General features: G+C 38.7%; 1 protein-coding gene and 1 pseudogene across 2 annotated transcripts in view; one reads left to right on the top strand and one right to left on the bottom strand.

The window, feature by feature from the left end:
• Positions 1–21505, bottom strand: part of ADK (adenosine kinase) — a 543033-nt gene that overhangs the window by 312251 nt on the left and 209277 nt on the right. The gene's annotated exons all lie outside the window — the stretch shown is intronic.
• LOC138430454 (axin interactor, dorsalization-associated protein-like) lies at positions 1841–12409 on the top strand (annotated as a pseudogene).

Genomic DNA, 21505 nt, shown 5'->3' with positions numbered 1-21505 from the left:
ATAAAATTAATATTATATAACAATAATAAAATGATCACAATCATGATATTGCTTTCTTGTTTTGAAGTCATTATTCTGCGAATCAAAAAAATCTTCTCTGTGTCATAAACTATTTTTCGGCAAAATTTTGACATGGTTTGTTGATTTTCAACTCAAGTGATAAATAAAAGGATACATTTTTATTTGAAAGCAGGATAAAAAATAAGAGTAGTGTTTTCATTTAGCAATTGCAGTTGACCCTTGAACAACACAGGTTGGAACTGCATGCTAAGTCGCTTCAGTCGTGTCAGACTCTGTGCGACCCCACAGACGGGAGCCCACCAGGCTCCCTCGTCCCTGGGATTCTCCAGGCAAGAACACTGGAGTGGGTTGCCATTGCATAGGTGCACTTATATACAGATTTTTTTCAATAATAAATACTATAGTACTACACTCTGCTGCTAAGCTGCTGCTAAGTCACTTCAGTTGTATCCGACTCTGTGCGATCCCATAGACGGGAGCACACCAGGCTCCCCCGTCCCTGGGATTCTCCAGGCAAGAACACTGGAGTGGGTTGCCATTTCCTTCTCCAATGCATGAAAGGGAAAAGTGAAAGTGAAGTCACTCAGTCGTGTCTGACCCTCAGCGACCCCATGGACTGCAGCCTACCAGGCTCTTCCGCCCATGGGATTTTCCAGGCAAGAGTACTGGAGTGGGGTGCCATTGCCTTCTCCAGTACTACACTATAGTTTTTAACATAGGATGATTAAAGTCATCCAAATTTAACTCAGATGACCATTATATCTACTACAGTGGGCAAGAATCCCTTAGAAGAAATGGAGTAGCCCTCATAGGCAACCAAAGTGTCCAAAATGCAGTACTTGGGTGCAGTTTCAAAAACAACAGAATGATCTCTGATCATTTCCAAGGCAAATCATTCCACATCACAGTAATCCAAGTCTATGCCCCAACCACTAATGCCAAAGAAGCAGAAGTTGAATAGTTCTATGAAGACGTACAAGACCTTCTAGAACTGACACTCAAAACATATGTCCTTTTCATCATAAGGGACTGGAATCCCAAAGTAGGAAGTGAAGAGCCTGGAATAACAGGAAAATTTAGCCTTGTAATACAAAAAGAAGCAGGGCAAAGGATAACAGAGTTTTGCCAAGAGACCACACTGGTCATAGCAAACACCCTCTTCCAACAACACAAGAGACGACTATACACATGGACATCACCAGATGGTCAATACCAAAATCAGATTGATTATATACTTTGCAGCTGAAGATGGAGAAGATACAGAAGATACAGTCTTCAAAAACAAGACCAGGAGCTGACTGTGCCTCAGATCATGAACTCTTATTGCCAAATTCAGATTTAAATTGAAGAAAGTAGGGAAAACCACTAGACCATTCAGGTATGACCTAAATCAAATCTCTTACAAATATACAGTGGAAGTGAGAAATAGATTCAAGGGATTAGATTTGATAAAAGTTCCTAAAGAACGATGGATGGAGTTTCATGACGTTGTACAGGAGGCGGTGATCAAGACTATCCCCAAGAAAAAGAAATGCAAAAAGGCAAAATGGTTGTCTGAGGAGGCCTTACAAAAATAAGGCGTCCTTATTTGTACAGGAAAAGAAGAGAAGTGAAGCAAAGGAAGAAGGAAAGATATATCTATTTGAATGCAGAGTTTTGAAGAATAGCAAGGAGAGATAATAAAGCCTTCCTCAGTGATCAGTGACAAGAAATAGAGGAAAACAAGAGAATGGGAAAGACTAAAGATCTCTTGAAGAAAATTAGAGATACCAAGGGAACATTTCATGCAAAGATGGGCTCAATAAAGAATAGAAACGGTATGGACCTAACAGAAGCAGACGATATTAAGAAGAGGTGGCAAGAATACACAGAAGAACTATACCAAAAAAATCTTCAGGATCCAGATAACAACAATGTTGTGATCACTCACCTACAGCCAGACATCCTGGAGTGTGAAGTCTAGTGGGCCTTAGACAAAGTTAGCGGAGGTGATGGAATTCCAGTTGAGCTACTTTCAAATCTTAAAAGATGCTGCTTTGAAAGTGCTATACTCAATATGCCAGCAAATTTGGAAAATTCTGCAGTGGCCACAGGACTGGAAAAGGTCAGTCTTCATTCCAATCCCAAAGAAAGGCAACACCAAAGAATGTTCTAACTACTGCACAATTGCACTCATCTTACACGCTAGCAAAGTAATGCTCAAAATTCTCCAAGTGAGGCTTCAACAGTATGTAAACTGAGAACTTTCTGATGTTCAGACTGGTTTAGAAGAGGCACAGAAACCAGAGATCAAATTGCCAACATCCACTAGATCACAGAAAAAGCAAGAGAGTTCCAGAAAAACACCTACTTATGCTTCATTGACCACGCCAAAGCCTTTGACTGTGTGGATCACAACAAACTGTAGAAAATTCTTCAAGAGATAAGAATACCAGATCATGTTACCTGTCTCCTGAGAAATCTGTACGCAGGTCAAGCAGCAACAGTTAGAACCAAACGTTTAACAATGGACTGGATCCAAATTGGAAAAGGAGCACATCAAGGCTATATACTGTCATCCTGTTTATTTAACTTATATGCAGACTGTATCATGTGAAATGTCAGATTGGATGATGCACAAGCTGGAATCAAGACTGCAGGGAGAAATGATCAATAACTTCAGACATGCAGAAGACACCACCCGTATGGCACTAAGTGAAGATGAACTAAAGACACTCTTAATGAAAGGAAAAGATGAGAGTGAAAACGCTGGCTTAAAACTCAACATTCAAAAAACCTAAGATCATGACATCTGGTCACATCATGGGAAATTGATGGGGAAACAGTGGACACAGTGGCTGACTTTACTTGTTGGGCTCCAAAATCACTGCAGATGGTGATTGCAGCCATGAGATTAAAAGACGCTTACTCCTTGGAAGGAAAGTTGTGACCAACCTAGACCAGCATATTAAAACGCAGAGACATTACTTTGCCAACAAAGGTCCATCTGGTTGAAGCTATGATTTTTCCAATAATTGTGTATGAATGTGTGAGTTGGACTATAAAGAAAGCTGAGCGCCAAAGAATTGATGCTTCTGAACTGTGGTGTTGAAGACTATTAAAAGTCCCTTGGACTGCAAGGAGATCCAACCAGTCCATCCTAAAGGAAGTCAGTTCTGAATATTCATTGGAAGGACTGATGCTGAAGCAGAAACTCCAATATTTTGGCTACCTGATTCGAAGAACTGCCTCATTGGAAAAGACCCAGATGCTGGGAAAGACTGAAGGCAGGAGGAGAAGGGGACAACACAGGATGAGATGGTCGAATGGCATAACTGACTCAATGCACATGAGTTTGAGCAAGTTCTGGGAGTTGGTGATGGACAGGGATGCTGCAGTCCATGGGGCTGCAAACAGTCGGACATGACTGAGCAACTGAACTGCATTGAACAGACAGTCCTACACAATCCACTGTTGGTATACATCCAGGGTAATGGAGAGTTAACTATAAAGTTATAGCTGAAGGATTGGCAAGCCTAACCCCTAAATGTTCAGGGTCAACTATTCATCAACTTTCTAAAATGTATTCCTATGCTAGAATTCAGTATCCTCCAAGTGGATGAACAACGAAGTATTTACATAAATTATATAATACTTTAACACTAATCTTCATTAGAATTTCTAAAAAGAAAAGCTACCATTTCCAAAAGTACTACAGAGAGAGCTAAGTGTGAGTTTGGTGACCAGGAATTTGAAGTAGGACCCATGCATTTAACAGTGCTGTGATTTGCATTCAAGTATCTCAATACCAAGGAATAGACTGGCAGATACTAAGTTAGACTGACCTAGGGTTGGTGGCTAAGCATGGTGAAATAAAAGAACACAAAAAGTGAGACAACGTGTTTACATAAGTTTGAGAGAAACTTAAGTGTACTCAAATGCACTAAGGGCAGTGAAATGCCAGATTTGGGAGCACTGACACGTAGAGGTACAAGGGCTAGGTAAATTCTACATCAGCACAGAAAATGAGTCATAGATCTCATATATAGAACTGTAGGGATGACAATTTACAGCACTGACAGAGAATTATTTAAAAAGAATGAAGTTCAACAAACTCTGAAAGGAGAAGATGGATGGTTTCTACCAGTGAAATCATCCCTTGCCTTCTGATTGGGAAACTAGACAGATCTTTACAAGTTACAAGAAAATTCATTTAAATGCCTTTAGACTTCAAAAATACAAAAAAGAAAATATTAAAATGTGCATTTTTCCTGCTTCTGTTTGATCAATAGGAAATATACAATTTTAAAAATAATTGCCAAAAGAGGGGAAATGTTAAAATTTTCTTGAAAAGGTATGTTAGGACAGCATCACCATTTCCCAACATTTTACACTGTTTTTCAAATAATGCCTAGTACTATTACCTTGAACTGAAAGTACTAAGATATTCATAAAAATTTTTTATTTCTTCGAAAAAGTAAGGTATGTGATTTGAAAGTATTTTAAAAGTAAAAAACTATATTCTAAAACAATGTTATTAAGAAATACTGATTATTCAATAGATGCCTGCTCACTCAATATAGAAGATCTGAAGCATATGTACAAAATCATGCTGGGACTGAATATCATCATTATTCTGAGGAGAGCAAGGGAAAAAAAAACTAACAGTGTTAAGTGATGTAGAATATTCATTTAAATATGAATGGAATTTTTACTAAAATACAGAGAATACATAGAAGAACTATACAAAAAAGATCTTTATAACCAGGATGTGTGATCATTCACCTACAGCCAGACATCCTGGACTGTAAAGTCAAGTGGGCCTTAGGAAGCATCACTACAAACAAAGCTAGTGGAGGTGTTGGAATTCCAGTTGAGCTGGAATTCAAAACGATGATGCTGTGAAAGTGCTACACTCAATATGCTAGCAAATTTGGAAAACTCAACAGTGGCCACAGGACTGGAAAAGGTCAGTTTTCATTCCAATCCCAAAGAAATGCAATGACAAAGAATGCCCAAACTACCACACAATTGCAGTCATCTCACATGCTAGCAAATTAATGCTCAAAATTCTCCAAGCAAGGTTTCAATAGTATGTGTGTGAATCAAGAACTTCCCGATGCTCAAGCTGGATTTAGAAAAGGCACAGGAACCAGAGATCAAACTGCCAACATCCGATGGATCATAGAAAAGGCAAGAGAGTTCGAGAAAAACATCTACTTCTGCTTTGTTGACTATGCCAAAGCCTTTGACTGTGTGGACCACAAGAAACTCTGGAAAATTCTTGAAGAGATGGGAATACCAGACCACCTTACATGCCTCATGAAAAATCTATATACAGGTCAAGAAGCACCAGTTAGACCAGACATGGAACAACTGAAGCTCCAATACTTTGGCCACCTGATATGAAGAGCTGACTCATTAGAAAAGACCCTGATGCTGGCAAAAATTGAAGGCAGGAGGAGAAGGGGACAACAGTGGGTGAGATGGTTGGATGGCATCACTAACTTGATGGACATGAATTTGAGCAAGCACCAGGAGACGGTGATGAGCAAGGTAGCCTGGCATGCTGCAGTCCATGGATTTGCAAAAGAGTTGGACATAACTGAGCAAATGAACTGACTGACTGATTATAAATGTCCCATTTATCAGATAAGTTAAGGACTTAGTTAACAAATGATCACGGGACACTTAATAACAAAAAATACAGTATAAAATATAGGCAACTACTACTTAAAGAATTATAATTCTTCATTAAGTTAACTTTTAACAACTAGAATCCCAGGAATCAACTGATATCAAAAATTACCAATTAACAGACACCCCAAAAAGTCTATTATTCAGAGAAGCGGTTTCTAGGCAAAGTAGAAAAAAATGGAATATTTGTTTCCAAATAATTTATTGCCCATTTCTAAGAAATAATTGGTACATGCTGAAAATTCCCTGAGAGCTAAGAAACACACCTTATTAAAAGATGAAATTAAACAAAAACCACAAACCAAAAAACACAAAACAAACAAAAAGATGTAATTAGTCTCCAGAAATTACATGCACTGACACAGAACAGAGTCTCAAATTAAGCTTGTAAAGTAAGCCCTTTAGATAAAGCAGAAAAATGCTGTATGCAAAAACCTTTCATTTGGAAAGCGCATGCGAGTGCAAAGTCACATCAGTCGTGTCTCTCTCTTGGTGACGCTATGGACAATAGCTCACCAGGCTCCTCTGTCCATGGGATTCTCCAGGCAAGAATACTGGAGTAGGGTGCCATTACCTTCTTCAAGGGATCTTCCTTCCTGAATCTGCATCCCTAAGGTCTCCTGCATTGGCAGGTGGATTTTTTACCACTAACACCACCTATGAAGCCATTGGAAAGTAGTAGATTTCAGGTTTGTTTCATCTTCGAAAAATTTGGAGGTAACACAAAAAACATTAACAGATATACGTTCTCTCTTGTAAAACCCAATCTCTTTCATACATTTAGCTTTATGGCTAAACCTTCCAGTTCTATCAGAATGTAAGTTAAAATAAATATACGATCTTTGAAAATGGGGATGTTAGAAATCTAATCTGAAACATTCAGAAAGTCAAGGGAAACTATCTTTGGAGTGGTGGTGGTAGATAAAACTTCAGATTATACATTTTCCTTGCCAAATTGAAAAGTAACAATTGCTAATATATACATTTCATTGTGAATTAACTTTTCATCATGATCTGTTGCTTGAAAAGCAAACACTATGATTTAAAATACTAGGTAATCAGTAAAGGTACCCTCAACAGTTTAGCATATCTCCATGATAATAAATACAAGCTTATTTTCAAATTACCTCAAAATTACTCTATATGGTCTTCAAAAATATTAATCAAAGATTCTTATATTCACATAAGAATGACTGCAAAAAACACACTTATACCTTTTATTCACATTTATACCTGATGGTCAACTGAAACATTAACCTGCTGTAAGTTTATTACATACTCACAGGAAAGCAAACAATATTTTTTAAAAAGAGAAAGTACTAAACAACAGAGAATATCAGCAATTACTTCAGCACTAACCAATGACTACTAGTTAACAGACAAAGGAAATCATACCCTTTTCGTAACTGCTCATTAAGGTATGAAGAAATGCTAGGTGGAAATATTCTATATTAAAATTTTCAAAAAGTCAAAGCACAAGCTGGAGTCAAGACTGCCGGGAGAAATATCAATAACCTCAGATATGCAGATGACACCACTCTTATGGAAGAAAGTAAAGAGGAACTAAAGAGCCTCTTGATGAAAGTGAAAGAGGAGAGTGAAAAAGTTGGCTTAAAGCTCAACATTTAGAAAATGAAGATCATGGCATCTGGTCCCATCACTTCATGGAAAATAGATGGGGTTATTTTTTGGGCTCCAAAATCACTGCAGATGGTGACTGCAGCCATGAAATTAAAAGACGCTTACTCCTTGGAAGGAAAGTTATGACCAACCTAGATACCATATTCAAAAGCAGAGACATTACTTTGCTGACTAAGGTCTGTCTAGTCAAGGCTATAGTTTTTCCAGTAGTCATGTATGGATGTGACAGTTGGACTGTGAAGAAAGCTGAGCACCGAAGAATTGATGCTTTTGAATCAATCATTGATGCTGTGGTATAGGAGAAGACTCTTAAAAGTCCCTTGGACTGCAAGAAGATCCAACCAGTCCATTCTAAAGGAGACCAGTTCTAGGTGTTCTTTGGAAGGAATGATGCTAAAGCAGAAACTCCAGTATTCTGGCCACCTCATGCGAAGAGTTGACTCATTGGAAAAGACTCTGATGCTGGGAGGGATTGGGGGCAGGAGAAGAAGGGGACGACAGAGGATGAGATGGCTGGATGGCATCACTGACTCGATGGACGTGAGTCTGAGTGAACTCTGGGAGCTGGTGATGGACAGGGAGGCCTGGCGTGCTGCGATTCATGGGGTCGCAAAAAGTCGGACACGACTGAGCAACTGAACTGAACTGAACTGGATATTTTAGTATTAAGATGAAAAAACAATTTGCTGCATCTTAAGGACAGAGAGTCCAGAAATGCTGGTAATATTCAAGGAACTATTTAAAATGATAAAGTGACAGTTGCTCAGTCGTTTTTTATTCTTTGTGAGGCATAAACTATAGCCTGCCAGGCTCCTCTGTCAATGGAATTCTCCAGGGGAGACTATTGGATTTGGTGGGCCATTTTCTTCTCCAGGGGATCTTTCCCACCCAGGGATAGAACTGGGGTCTCCTGCATTGCTGGCAGATTCTTATCATTTCAGCCACCAGGGAAGTTCCATTTAAAACGAGACCATAATAATAAAGAACTTCTAAGGTCAAAATGTAAACTCTTCTTTGATGATCATTAAATCCAGAAATATCTTGGATCTGATCATTTAAAAGGTATTTCTGAGTCAAAAACAGAAGACAATCAGCCTAATAATTATCCCAAAGAAAATATATAAATGGCCAACAACTGCATAAAAAGATGTTCAATACCATTAGTCATTAGAGAAATAACACAGTGATGAAATACCACTGTATGTACAAGACTGGTTATAATTTTAAAGAAAAAAAGAAAAGAAAGGGTGAGGGGATAAATTCTGGCAAGGATCTGTACAAACTGGAACCCTTAATACATTTCTGGTGAGAATGTACATTGTTGTTGCCACTGTGGAAAGAGTTTGGTAGTTCCTCAAGAAGTGCAGATTTACCAAACGAGCCATCAATTAAATCCCTGCAGGTATATACTCAAATGAATAAAAAAGAGGCATTCAAACGCTGTGGACAACCCAAATGTTCATGAACTCATGAACAGATAACAGGATATAGCCACATAATGGAATTATTATTCAGTTACAGAAAGGAATCAAGTGCTAATACATATGACAATCTACATAAATCATAAAAATATTATTACATATAAGTAAAGGAAGCCAAATAAAAAAGGTCATATAAAGCAATGATTTCATTTACATGAAACATTCAGAAATGGCAAATCCATTGTAACAGATAAACTGTCTGTGTTTGTCAGGGGCTGACAGGAGGGAATGATAACGACTGCTTTCATTCAGGGGTTTCCATTTGGATTGGTAAAACACATCCTAGAACTAGACACGGAGTATGGTTGCACAGTATTGTGAATTAAGTACATTCTACTGAATTGTACACTTTAAATGATTTATTTTATGTTATGTGGATTTTACTTCAGTGAAAAAGGAACACACAAGAAAAGGAAAGACTCTTTATCCTGTTAACGTTACCCACTGAAGCATTCTAAAGAAGCAACATCACAAAATTTGTCTTTTAGTAGGGTTTTCAGTAGCTCTATAGAACACAAATTGGTGGAGAGACAAACAGCTGTAGTGAGAACAGAGGGAAATCATCCTATAACTGAGTAAAGAACAAACGAGAGTAAGGGAGGAAGGAGTATCAGAGAGAGATAGAGGGGAACAGTGAAACCCAGGGGAGACTTTTCAAGATTGCCACGCAGATGAAGGAGAGGAAATCACAAACAGTGCCTGTGACACTCCAGCTTAGTGTCAGAATATGTCAGAAAATGAGCTGGAATTCATTTGTTAAGGGGCCATAAGAACCCAAGAGAAAACAGTGGGTAAAGATTTAAGCAGAAGGAAAGAAACACTACAAGAATTAAAAGAAGATCCAGCTATGGAAAAGGAGGGAGAGCAGCCAGAAAAGGAAGAAAACCTAGGGAACAGGTATCACAGAAGCGAAGCCAGAGGGGACAAAAGCTTCAAACTGGTGGTAGGGTCAACACTGATAAATGAGTTAAATGAGATGAGAACTATAAAGTGTTCAGTGGACTGGATGACCAAATCATAATCAGTGGCTCCTACTACCTCAGTTTCAGAGAATTTGGTAAGTACAATAAAGAGATAAAGAAGTATAGACTACATTTTCAAGAATTTCAACTGAAAAGGAAACTAGATAGATAAGGCAGATTTTGGAGAGAGATTTTCTTATTTTATATTGGGATGGGAGAGAAATTAAGCACATTTATAACAAAGATAGTGAAGACCAGGGAGGGGATAAGATTTGAAGGCAGACTCAAGGATGAGAAGAAAAGCACAAATGAAGGATGTCAGATATAAAATGAAAGTAGAATAACTAATTCTCAAATATTAGATAGAAACAATAAAATAAAGATATGGATGCAGTTAAGCGTGACTACATAACAAGACACTGAAAACACTTCTTGAAAGCCAAAATAGTTGCTTAGTTGAGAAGCTGGGAAGGTATCTCCTGGTAGGGGGATAAGAGACTGGGTAGATGTGAGGATAGGAAAAAATTATTAACATAAAATCTAGAGAAAATAAGAGAGAATGCTAAAAGCAAATTAAAGAACTGAAAAGAAGTTTCACCACCTACACTGTTGCTGAGAATGTAAACTGGTGCAGCCACTTACATGTAATGGGGAACTTTACAAAGGTTACTTAAAAAACTAAGAAGAGAGTTGCCATATAATCCTGCAATCCTACTCCTGGGAATATATCTAGGAAAACTATTACTTAAACACCGCTATGTTCACAGCAGCACTATTTAGAGTAACTAAGGGTGGCTCAGTCATTCAAGAACTTGCCCACAGTGCAGGAGACCCACGTTCGATCCCTGGGTTGGACGATTCCCTGAAGAAGGGAATGGCTACTCACTCCAGTCTTCTTGCCTAAAGATTTTCATGGACAGAGGAGCCTGGCGAGTTACAATCCACGGGGCTGCAAAGAGTCAGACACGAGTGAGCCACTAACAAGATGTGGAAGTAACCTAAATGTCCAGGAAATAAGTCAGATAGAGGAAAGCAAATATTACATGATGTCACTTATTTGTGGAATTTTAAAAGACGATACAAATGAACTTACTTACAAAACAGAAATAGACACACAGACATAGAAAATAAGCTTATGGTCACCAACAGGATAAATCAAGAGTTTGGAATTAACTTCTATACACAGCTACATAGAAAACAAGCAAAGAACAAGGATCTACTGTATAACACAGAGAACTATATCCAGTATGCTGTGATAAACTATAATGGAAAAGAATCTAAAAAAGAATAAATATATATAATAAATAAATTTTATTTATATAATCACTTTGATGTACACTTGAAACTAACACAACATTGTAAATTAATAACTCAATTAAAAAAAGAAAGAAAAGACATTTCAGTAACTTAGTTTGGAAAACTGAGTTACTCTGCCTATTTACAAAGAGCATGGCTTTATACAAACTTCTACTCATCACTGGAATCAAGATTGCTGGGAGAAATATCAATAACCTCAGATATGCAGATGATACTACTCTAAAGGCAGAAAGTGAAGAGAAACTATTAATAAAGAGCCTCTTGATGAGGGTGAAAGAGGAGAGTTAAAAAGCTGGCTTGAAACTCAATATTAAACAAGACTATGGCATCCGGTCCCATCATTTCATGGCAAACAGAAGAAGAAAAAGTGCAAGTAGTGACAGGTTTTCTTTTCTTGAGCTCCAAAATCACTACAGGTGGTGACTGCAGCCATGAAATTGAAAGATACTTGGTAAGGCAAACGGGCTTCGGTGGCTCCTTGGCGGGTGGCAGCAGTGGTTGTAGCGCTTCCTCCTGGCCTTGTTAATGTCGGGGCCAGGCCCAGGGAAGATGACGCCCTAGAGCCCGGCCTTTCCTGGGGCAGGGGTGGGAGGGGACGGGGTGGGGACCAGCCATGTCAGAGGTGACTCGAAGTCTGCTGCAGTGCTGGGGCGCCAGTTTTAGGAGAGGCAGAAGATCTGACGAAGCTAGAACCAACCCTTAAGAATATTCTTACATATAATAAAGAATTCCCATTTGATGTTCAGCCTGTCCCTTTAAGAATTTTAGCACCTGGTGAAGAAGAGAATTTGGAATTTGAAGAAGATGAAGAAGAGGGTGGTGCTGGAGTAGGGTCTCCTGATTTCATTCCTGCCAGAGTTCACAGTACTTTATTACCAAGGTTGCCATCAGAACCAGGAATGACGTTACTATCAGAATTGAGAAAACTGGCCTGAAAGATGCCAGGCAATACACTGATCCCTATATCACAGTTAGGGTGAAAGACCTAAATGGCATAGACTTAACTCCTGTGGCTTCAAGAAAAGAAGACACATATGCTCATTTCAATGTAGACACTGAGCTCTAGAAGCATGCTGAAAAATTAACCAAAGGTGCAGCTATTTCTTTTAATTCTAACACTACAAGCCTAAAGAAAGGTTTACCAGCACCGAGAGTTGTGCCTTCATGGAGATGGACGAAATTAAACCTGGGTCAATTGTAATAGAACTATACAAGAAACCCACTGACTTTAAAAGAAAGAAATTGCAATTATTGTCCAGGAAACCACTTTATCTTCATCTGCATCAAACTTTCCACAAGAAATGCTCCTGACATGAGCATCCTGGAACTTCTGTGAATCTCACCACTCCACAGAATCCATCATAGCTCTGTGTAGCATACGCACCCCTCAACAGGCAGGAAGCAAGCCGGACACAGGTCGGCAGACCAGAGTGAGTTCATTACAAGCTTTAGCACAGAATTCAAAGTGCAGCATCACTGACAAAACAGCCTCTTTCGGATATAGGCTTCTTGTAGGTCTTGAAACATTTTCACTTTCTTGTTAATTGTGCAATTAATAGTCTCTTTTCTAACCTACCACTACTCCCTCCCTGCTTCCTGGAACAACACTGTTGTGGGCGGGATGTTCTTGTCTTCGAACGTAATACAGCAATAAGAATGTGCTAGAATGTCCACTTCTGCTCCAATATGCTCTTTAGCAAACTGGGGGTTGCTGTGGGGAGGAGAACATGAGCCTGCTTTAGAGGAAATGGGACCAATTATGCTGCCCAAAGTCAGTTTGGAAGTTTATAGCCTGCTCCTTAGAGACAGCCTCCATTCACCCCAATCTCATGGCTGTCCTGCCTAGAAATCAGGTGCCTTGGCCAGTCTCCCACATGGGAGTATTTGCAGGTTATAGCTGGGATTTTTCCAGATGACCAGACTGCTCTTCTGAAAGTGACCATATTTTTAGTCATGTTGATTAGCTTTTTTCCTATATCACATTGTTACTCTTTCTAATACTGATTCTAGGGTTAATGATGAAACCATCTCAGAATAATTACAAATTCTTAGTGGGGTTATAATGTCTTCTAAGTCATGAAATCTAAAAATAATTTGAGTCAGATGCTAATGAGATATTGCAGGAATAACTGCTATTTTTCTGACATCTGATAATGAAACCTTAAAACCTGCATACCTCTTCCATAGTGATGAGTATGCAAATCTGGAGATATTCTATTTTTTTAATATAGGCAGATAGGATTGCAGTTATTTCCTATTTAGATATACTGACATTTATCCATATGGAAATATGTAAGTCATTAGCTTATTATGATATGACTATTTACATTCTTTTGACTTAATAATGGAGCCTAGATAAAACTTTCATAGTATATACACAGTGGATATTTTACACAGAACAAGAAGATTTGGGGTGGATGTTCTGTGGGTGAGACGTGGAGCCCACATATTTAATATTCACTATTTTAAACGACCAACGCTAGAATACAAAAAATGCAGTGCCAGTATGTGGCCTATTTTTAAACTAGTATAACAAGCCTTACCTTGGACGAGGGATATCTCCTTATGGTAAGGAGCAGTGGCTGCACTTTGCTGGAGCAGCCATGAAGAGATACCCCACATCCAAGGTAAGAGAAACCCAAGTAAGACGGTGGGTGTTGCAAGAGGGCATCAGAGGGCAGACACACTGAAACCATAATTACAGAAAACTAGTCAATCTAATCACACTAGGACCACAGTCTTGTCTAACTCAATGAAACTAAGCCATGCCGTGTGGGACCACCCAAGACGGGCGGGTCATGGTGGAGAGGTCTGACAGAGTGTAGTCCACTGGAGAAGGGAATGGCAAACCACTTTGGTATTCTTGCCTTGAGAACCCCATGAACGGTATGAAAAGGCAAAAAGATAGGACACTGAAAGATGAACTCCCCACGTTAGTAGGTGCCCAATATGCTACTGGAGATCAGTGGAGAAATAACTCCAGAAAGAACAAAGGGATGGAGCCAAAGCAAAAACAATACCCAGTTGTGGATGTGACTGGTGATAGAAGCAAGGTCTGATGCTATAAACAGCAATACTGCATAGGAACCTGGAATGTTAGGTTCAAGAATCAAGGCAAATTGGAAGTGGTTAAACAGGAGATGGCAAGAGTGAACGTCGACATTCTAGGAATCAGCGAACTAAAATGGACTGGCATGGGTGAATTTAACTCAGATGACCATTGTATCTACTACTGTGGGTAAGAATCCGTTAGAAGAAATTGAGTAGCCATCATGGTCAACAATAGAGTCTGAAATGCAGTACTTGGATGCAATCTCAAAAACGACAGAAAGATCCATATCGAGGAAAGAATGGCAGCAAGAGAAATATCTTAGTGCTGCCTTTTTGAGCACCAGTCCTCAGGGGACAATGCAGTAAGGACAGGATGCTACTAGTGCCAGCCAAGTGCATCAGAGGACAGTAATTCCAAAATTTAGAAACCGATCTACATGCGGTAGCTGCTCCAAAGTGAAAGATTACTCATTACTATAGTAATACAGACAGTCCTTGACTTATGATGGCTTGGTCTACAATTTTTGGACATTATGATGGTGGGAAAGCTATACTCATGCCTGGCAGTCCAGTGATTAGACTCCACGCTTCAATCTCTGATCAGGGAACAAAAATCCCACATATGGCCGTGGAGAAAAAGAGAAAGAAACTACTATGAATTCTGAATTTTCTCCAGGCTAGTAATGTTGTTCAGTTGCTCAGTAATGTCCAACTCTTTGCAACCCCATTAACTGCAGCACATCAGGCTACCCTGCCCATCACCATCTCCCAGAGCTTGCTCAAACTCATGTCCATTGAGTCAGTGATGCCACCCAACCATCTGATCCTCTGTCGTCCCCTTCTCTTTCTGCCTTCAGTCTTTCCCAGCTTCAGAGCCTTTTCTAATGAGCTGGCGCCGTATCAGGTGGCCAAAGTACTGGAGCTTCAGCTTCATCATCAGTCCTTCCAATGAACACCCAGGACTAATCTCCTTTAGGATGGACCGGCTGGATCTCCTTGCAGTCCAAGGGACTCTCAAGAGTCTTCTCCAACACCACAGTTCAAAAGCATCAATTCTTCAGCTCTCAGCCTTCTTCATTGTCCAACTGTCACATCCATACACGACTACTGGAGAAACCATAGCTTTGACTAGACAGACCTTTGTCAGCAAAGTAATGTTTCTGCTTTACAATATGCTGTCTAGGTTTGTCATTGCTTTTCTTCCAAGGAACAAGCATCTTTTGATTTCATGGCTGCCGTCACCATCTGCAGCGATTCTGGAGCCCAAAAAAATAAAGTTTGTCAGTGTTTCCATTGTTTCCCTATCTATTTGCCATGAGGCGATGGGAGCAGATGCCATGATCTTAGGTTTTCTGAATGTTGAGTTTTTAAGCCAGGTTTTTCACTCTCCTCTTTCACTTTCATCAAGAGGCTCTGTAATTCCTCTTTGTTTTCTGTCATAAGGGTGGTGTCATCTGCATATCTGAGGTTACTGATATTTCTCCTGGAAATCTTGATTCCAGCTTCTAATTCATACAGCCTAGTATTTCTCAATAAGTTGTATAATAACTCTCTCTTGATGCTGGCCAACTGCAAGTTGTAGTGAAGTTTTAGTTACTTACTGCAGTGTTCTGCTTGGACTTAAAAAAATGCATTACAAATGCATATCGTAAACATACTCACAAAAAAATGGAAGCAGTGGATGAAAAATGAGAAGCAATAACATACCTAGTAACTCAACTGCAAATAGATCTTTCCCATCAATATAACAGTTGCTTTTACTTAGATTAAAAAACGATATAAAAGAAAATGGAGCAATGTCACGAAATCTGGGAGCTATATGGACCACAGAAATCAAGTCTAAAATAATTATTTAATTTATAATTATCTAGCTGATCCTGTTCACAGCACCAGTTGTCTTGCTGTTCCCACTGTGCGCACTGTTCACTGAAGCCAGGGTAGGTGAGGCAGGAGCTAAGAGGCTGGAAGAAGACTCGCGGAGATGCAGGAACTGCTGCTGTGCTTAGTTGCTCAGCCGTGTCCGACTCTTTGCGACCGCATGGACTATAGCCCGCCAGGCTCCTCTGTCCATGGGGATTATTCAGGCATGAATACTAGAGTGGGTTGCCATACCCTCCTCCAGGGGATCTACCCAACCCACAGATTGAACACAGCTCTATTACACTGCAGGAGGATTCCACACCATCTGAGCCACCACTGAAGCCCAAGAATATTGGAGTGGGTACCCTATCCCTTCTCCAGGGGATCTTCCCAACCCAGGAATCACACCAGGGTCTCCAGCACTGTAGGCAGATTCTGTACCAGCTGAGCTGCCAGGGAAGCCCAGGAACTACAGACACATTTATTCTCACCTGGCTGGCACAGCAGCCATAACACAGCCTCTCTCCTGGCTGACGCAGCAGCTATAACATAACCATAAAATAATTATAACGTAGCAAAAATACAGTCCCATATAACATAACTATGATGTAGCTCCGATGTAGCCCTAATGCAGCAGCAGCCAGGGCTTTCATGGTGAAGCTCACGTAGGCACACGGCACAGGTCCCCCGTGACCAAGCGAGGCCCCCGTAACCAAGCGAGGACCTCGTGATACACATGTGCAGTGTCATAAATGGTCTCAGCGGTTACACAGCTGTGCAAAGTCACTGTTTCCAGAATATGGGGCGAGAGGGCATGAGAGTGGGGGGCGACAGAGCCTGACTGGCACCATCTTGTTAATTTCCCCACAATAATCATATCTAATTAATTATGAAGTATTATTAAATTATTAAATAGTTGAATCACTTGCCCAAGATCATTCAGCTACTTGCTGACAGAGCATGGAGTAGACATTCTACTTTGTGAGTTCCCATCAGGCCTTTGACTGTTTCTATCATCCCAGATATTTATAAAGTTTTCCGTAAGACTATACAAATAATGTCTTCAGCTCTAAATAGTCATAAAAGAGTTAAAGTTCATCATATTTTTGAAAAGATATGACATTCATTTAAAAACAATAATTCTTTTCATACCTATTTTAAGACTCCATGGATAATTATCAAAGCATACTAAGGCTGAAGGAATTGTGTTATGGGGATATCTTTACTATTTATAAAGGAGTTGTATTGAGGCCCAGAGATGCAATTTATCCAGCTAAAAAAACTCATATAGGCACTAGAATATTTCTGTGAGAGTCAATGAAGCTGTGCATGTGCTTCATTTCAGGGCAGCATAGGATCTGCTGTAAGGATAAGAATATAGAAATTACCAGCTTGCCTCTGGCAGTAAACTTACTCCAGATGCTCAAGAGAATGATGAAGAGGGTGGGATGATTTGGGAGAATGACATTCTAACATGTATACTATCATGTGAATTGAATCGCCAGTCTATGTCTGACGCAGGATGCTGCATGCTTGGGGCTGGTGCATGGGGATGACCCAGAAAGATGTTCTGGGGAGGGAGGTGGGAGGGGGGTTCATGTTTGGGAATGCATGTAAGAATTAAAGATTTTAAAATTTAAAAAATAAAAAACTAAAAATTAAAAAAAAAAAAAAAAAAGAGAATGATGAGTTCATTTTTTCCTATTCCCATATGAAGCTTCTGCTTAACAGTGGTAATCAGTAGAAAAACTAAAAAAGCCAAAGGTTTACTTGCCTGCATTACAAGTCTTACACTAATTTGTTGAATACATATTTTGATCACTATTTTAAAGAGAGGGTTTTTTGAAAAATGAAAATCTTTTTTAATGTAGAATGATTAACAGTGTTTATAAAATCTTACTTCTTTTCCATACATTTTTATGTATGTAATCCTGAAAAACTATTTTTTTTAATACCTAAGGAACTCTATACACAAAATTAGACATTTCAAAAACAAGATTGCTTCTTTAAAGCATTACGAAACACTTTTATAATTTGTATTTAAGTGATTTTAGTGTTCTCACTTTTTAAGATTTTTTTTTTTAAGGGAAAAAATGTAAGAAATGTATCTTAGAAGTCAGCTGATTAGAGACTGGAAATCAGTGAAAATTTAGACTAGCTTGCATTAACTACAAGCTAATTAAACAATTACATTGGATGAGGCCAATCCATGTTAAAATTACACACTGTTATGACTTAAAGTGAACTCTGGGAGTTGGTAATGGACAGGGAGGCCTGGCGTGCTGCGATTCATGGGGTTGCAAAGAGTCGGGCATGACTGAGCGACTGAACTAAACTGAACTGATGACTTTAAAGCATTTATCAATATGCAACAAACTGTCAATATAAAAATTTAAACTATCAGAGAAAAATCTAAATGATATATAAATTCAACTAAAATATATGATTATATTTAACATTATAGTATTTCTCCATGCCAGAAGATCACATTATAAGATATAACTATTATACTCATTATTCAATATAATAAAAATCCAGTGTTTAGGAAACTTCAAATCACTATTTTTTAATTGATTTCATGACATGAAAATAAGGGAAATGAATTTACAACTCAAAAAATAACAGAACTTTCAAAATGCAATGAAACTTAATCTTATTAAATATTTTGTCAAAGGCCTTAGTAAAAACAAGCTGAGTTTTATAGAAAAAGTAGAAAACAATTTGTGGACTAGTATACCGATTCATGGAAATAAAATAATGAGACAAATCTCACATTTTCATATCAATAATTCTGATACTTTTATATAAAAATATTTGTTTGTCTAGAAGAAACACACCTTACATCAAAAGCTACAAACGGATTCAATGTAAAAGGGTGGGAAGTGATGTGTCATGCAAATATCCAGAAGAGACCTGAAATGGCTATTGTAATGAAAAAACAGACATAAAAATTAATTACGTAACTCAGATAAGAAGGGTAATACAATGAATGGAATGACCACAAACTACTGAAACTGACTCAAGAATAAACATGTAACCTTTAGAAACCAATACAACCAGTGAAGTAATTAGTAATCAAAAACTACCCACAAACCAAAGATCAGATGACTTCATCACTGAATTCTAACAAATATTTAAAGAAGAATTTGAAAATTCTCCACAGATTCTTCCAAAAAACAGAAAAAGAAACAAACCCCAATTCATTTTATGGAGCAGTATTACCATGATACCAAACCACAGATAGAAATAAGGTAATTACAGACCAATACGTCTTATGAATATAATGTAAAAATCCTCAGTAAAATATTAGCAAAAACAAATCCAGCAATGTATAAAAATGAATTATATAGCCAATGAGATTTAATCTCAGGAATGCAAGATTGGCTTAACATCTCAAAATCAACTAATGTTATATATCATATCAACAGTATAGAAAACGAAACTCATATGCTTATGACAACAAATGCAGAAAAGGCACCTGGCAAATCTAACACTGTTTCATGTTAAACAGATTCAACAAACTAGCAATAGATAGGAACTTCCTGAATATGATGAACATTTACGAAAAATATACAGTAAACATCATTGTGAACGACAGGACACTTTGGCCCTCAGACAAGGAACAACACAAGGATGTTTACTCTCATCACTTCTCTTCAACATTATACTAGATGCCTGCTTATTTAACTTATATGCAGAGTGCATCGTTTGAAATCCCAGGCTGGATGAAGCACAAGCTGGAATCAAGATTGCTGGGAGAAATAGCAACAACCTCAGACACGCAGATGAAACCACATTAATGGCAGAAGGTGAAGAGGAACTAACGAGCCTCTTGATGAAGGAGAAAAAAGAGTAAAAAAGCTGGCTTAAAACTCAACATTCAAAAAACAAAGATCATGGCATCTGGTCCTATCACTTCATGGCAAACAGATGGGGAAAATGTGGAAACAGTGTCAGATTTCATTTTCTTGAGCTCCAAAATCAGTACGGATGGTGACTGCAGCCACAAAATTAAAAGATGCTTGCACCTTGGAAGAATAACTATGACAAACCTAGACAGGGTATGAAAAAGTAGAGACATCACTTTGTCGACAAAGGTCTGTACAGTAAAGCTATGGTTTTTCCAACAGTCCTGTATGGATGTGAGAAGGCTGAGTGCTGAAGAACTGACGCTTTCAAACCGTGGTGCTAGAGAAGACCCCTCAGGGTCCCTTGGACAGCAAGGAGATCAAACCAGTCACTCCTATAGGAAATCAACCCTGAATATTCATTGGAAAGACTGACATTGAAGCTGAAGCTTCAATACTTTAGCCACCTGATGTGAACAGCTGACTCATTGGAAAAGACCCTGATGCTGGGAAAAACTGAGGGCAAGAGGAGAAGCGGGCAACAGAGGATGAGATGGTTGGACGACATCACTGATTCAATGGACATGAGCAAACTCAGGGAGATAGTAAAGGACAGAGAAGACTGGGGTGCTGTAGTTTATGGGGTCACAAGAGTCAGACACAACTTAGTGACTAAACAACAACAACAAAGAGGCACTAGTCAAGGCAATCAGGCAAAAGAAACAAACAAATGGGTTCCAAACTGGAAAGGAAGAAGTAAAAGTATTTGTATTGTGTTGACCAAAAAGTTTGTTTGGGTTTTTCCGAATGATCTTATGGAACACTCAAATGAACTTTTTGGCCAAACTGATAGATAACATATTTAGTACATTCAAAACCGTAGGGAATTCACTGAAAAATATAAGAACTTAGTTCAGAAATACTAGAAATGAGTTCAGAAAAGCTACGGGAAATAAGATCAATATTTAAATAATGAATTCTATCTCTATACACTTGCAATGAACAACTGAAAAATGAAGTTTAAAAAGTAATTCAATTTACAATAACACCAAAATGAAAAAAGATGGACGTCCTTGGTGGTCCAGTCATTAAGAATCTGCTGGCCAATGCAGGGAACACGTGTTTGATCTCTCTTCTGGGAAATCCCCACATGCTTGGGAGCGACTAAGCCCAAAAGCCCAATTAATGAACCTGTGCTCTAGATCCCTCGAGGCACAACTACTGAGCCCACAAGCAGCTACTACTCAAGCCCACGCACCTAGAGCCTGTGCTCCACAGGAGAAACTACCACAATGAAAAGCCCAGGCACTGCGATGAAGAGAGGCCCCCACTTGCCACAACTAGAGAAAGTTTGCACACAGCAATGAAGACCCAGCACAGCCAAAAACACATTATTTTTTTTAATAAAATATATTTGGAAATACTTTCTTTTAACATGAAAAACTTCTGAAAACTGTAAAACACTGTTGAAAGAATTTAAAGATCTAAATAAGTGAAAAAAATCCCATTTTTTCAGAGTCAGAAGACTTCACACAGTTTAATATCGCCAATAATACCCACATTGATCCTAATCAGAGTCCAAGCTGTATTTTTTGTAGAAATGTGCAAGCTGACTCCAAAATTCATGTGGAAAACACATGAAGGAGAA

This window comes from Ovis canadensis, chromosome 25 (genome assembly GCF_042477335.2).
Source record: "Ovis canadensis isolate MfBH-ARS-UI-01 breed Bighorn chromosome 25, ARS-UI_OviCan_v2, whole genome shotgun sequence".
Classification (NCBI taxonomy): domain Eukaryota; kingdom Metazoa; phylum Chordata; class Mammalia; order Artiodactyla; family Bovidae; genus Ovis; species Ovis canadensis.
This window is presented reverse-complemented; position numbering and strand designations above follow the sequence as displayed.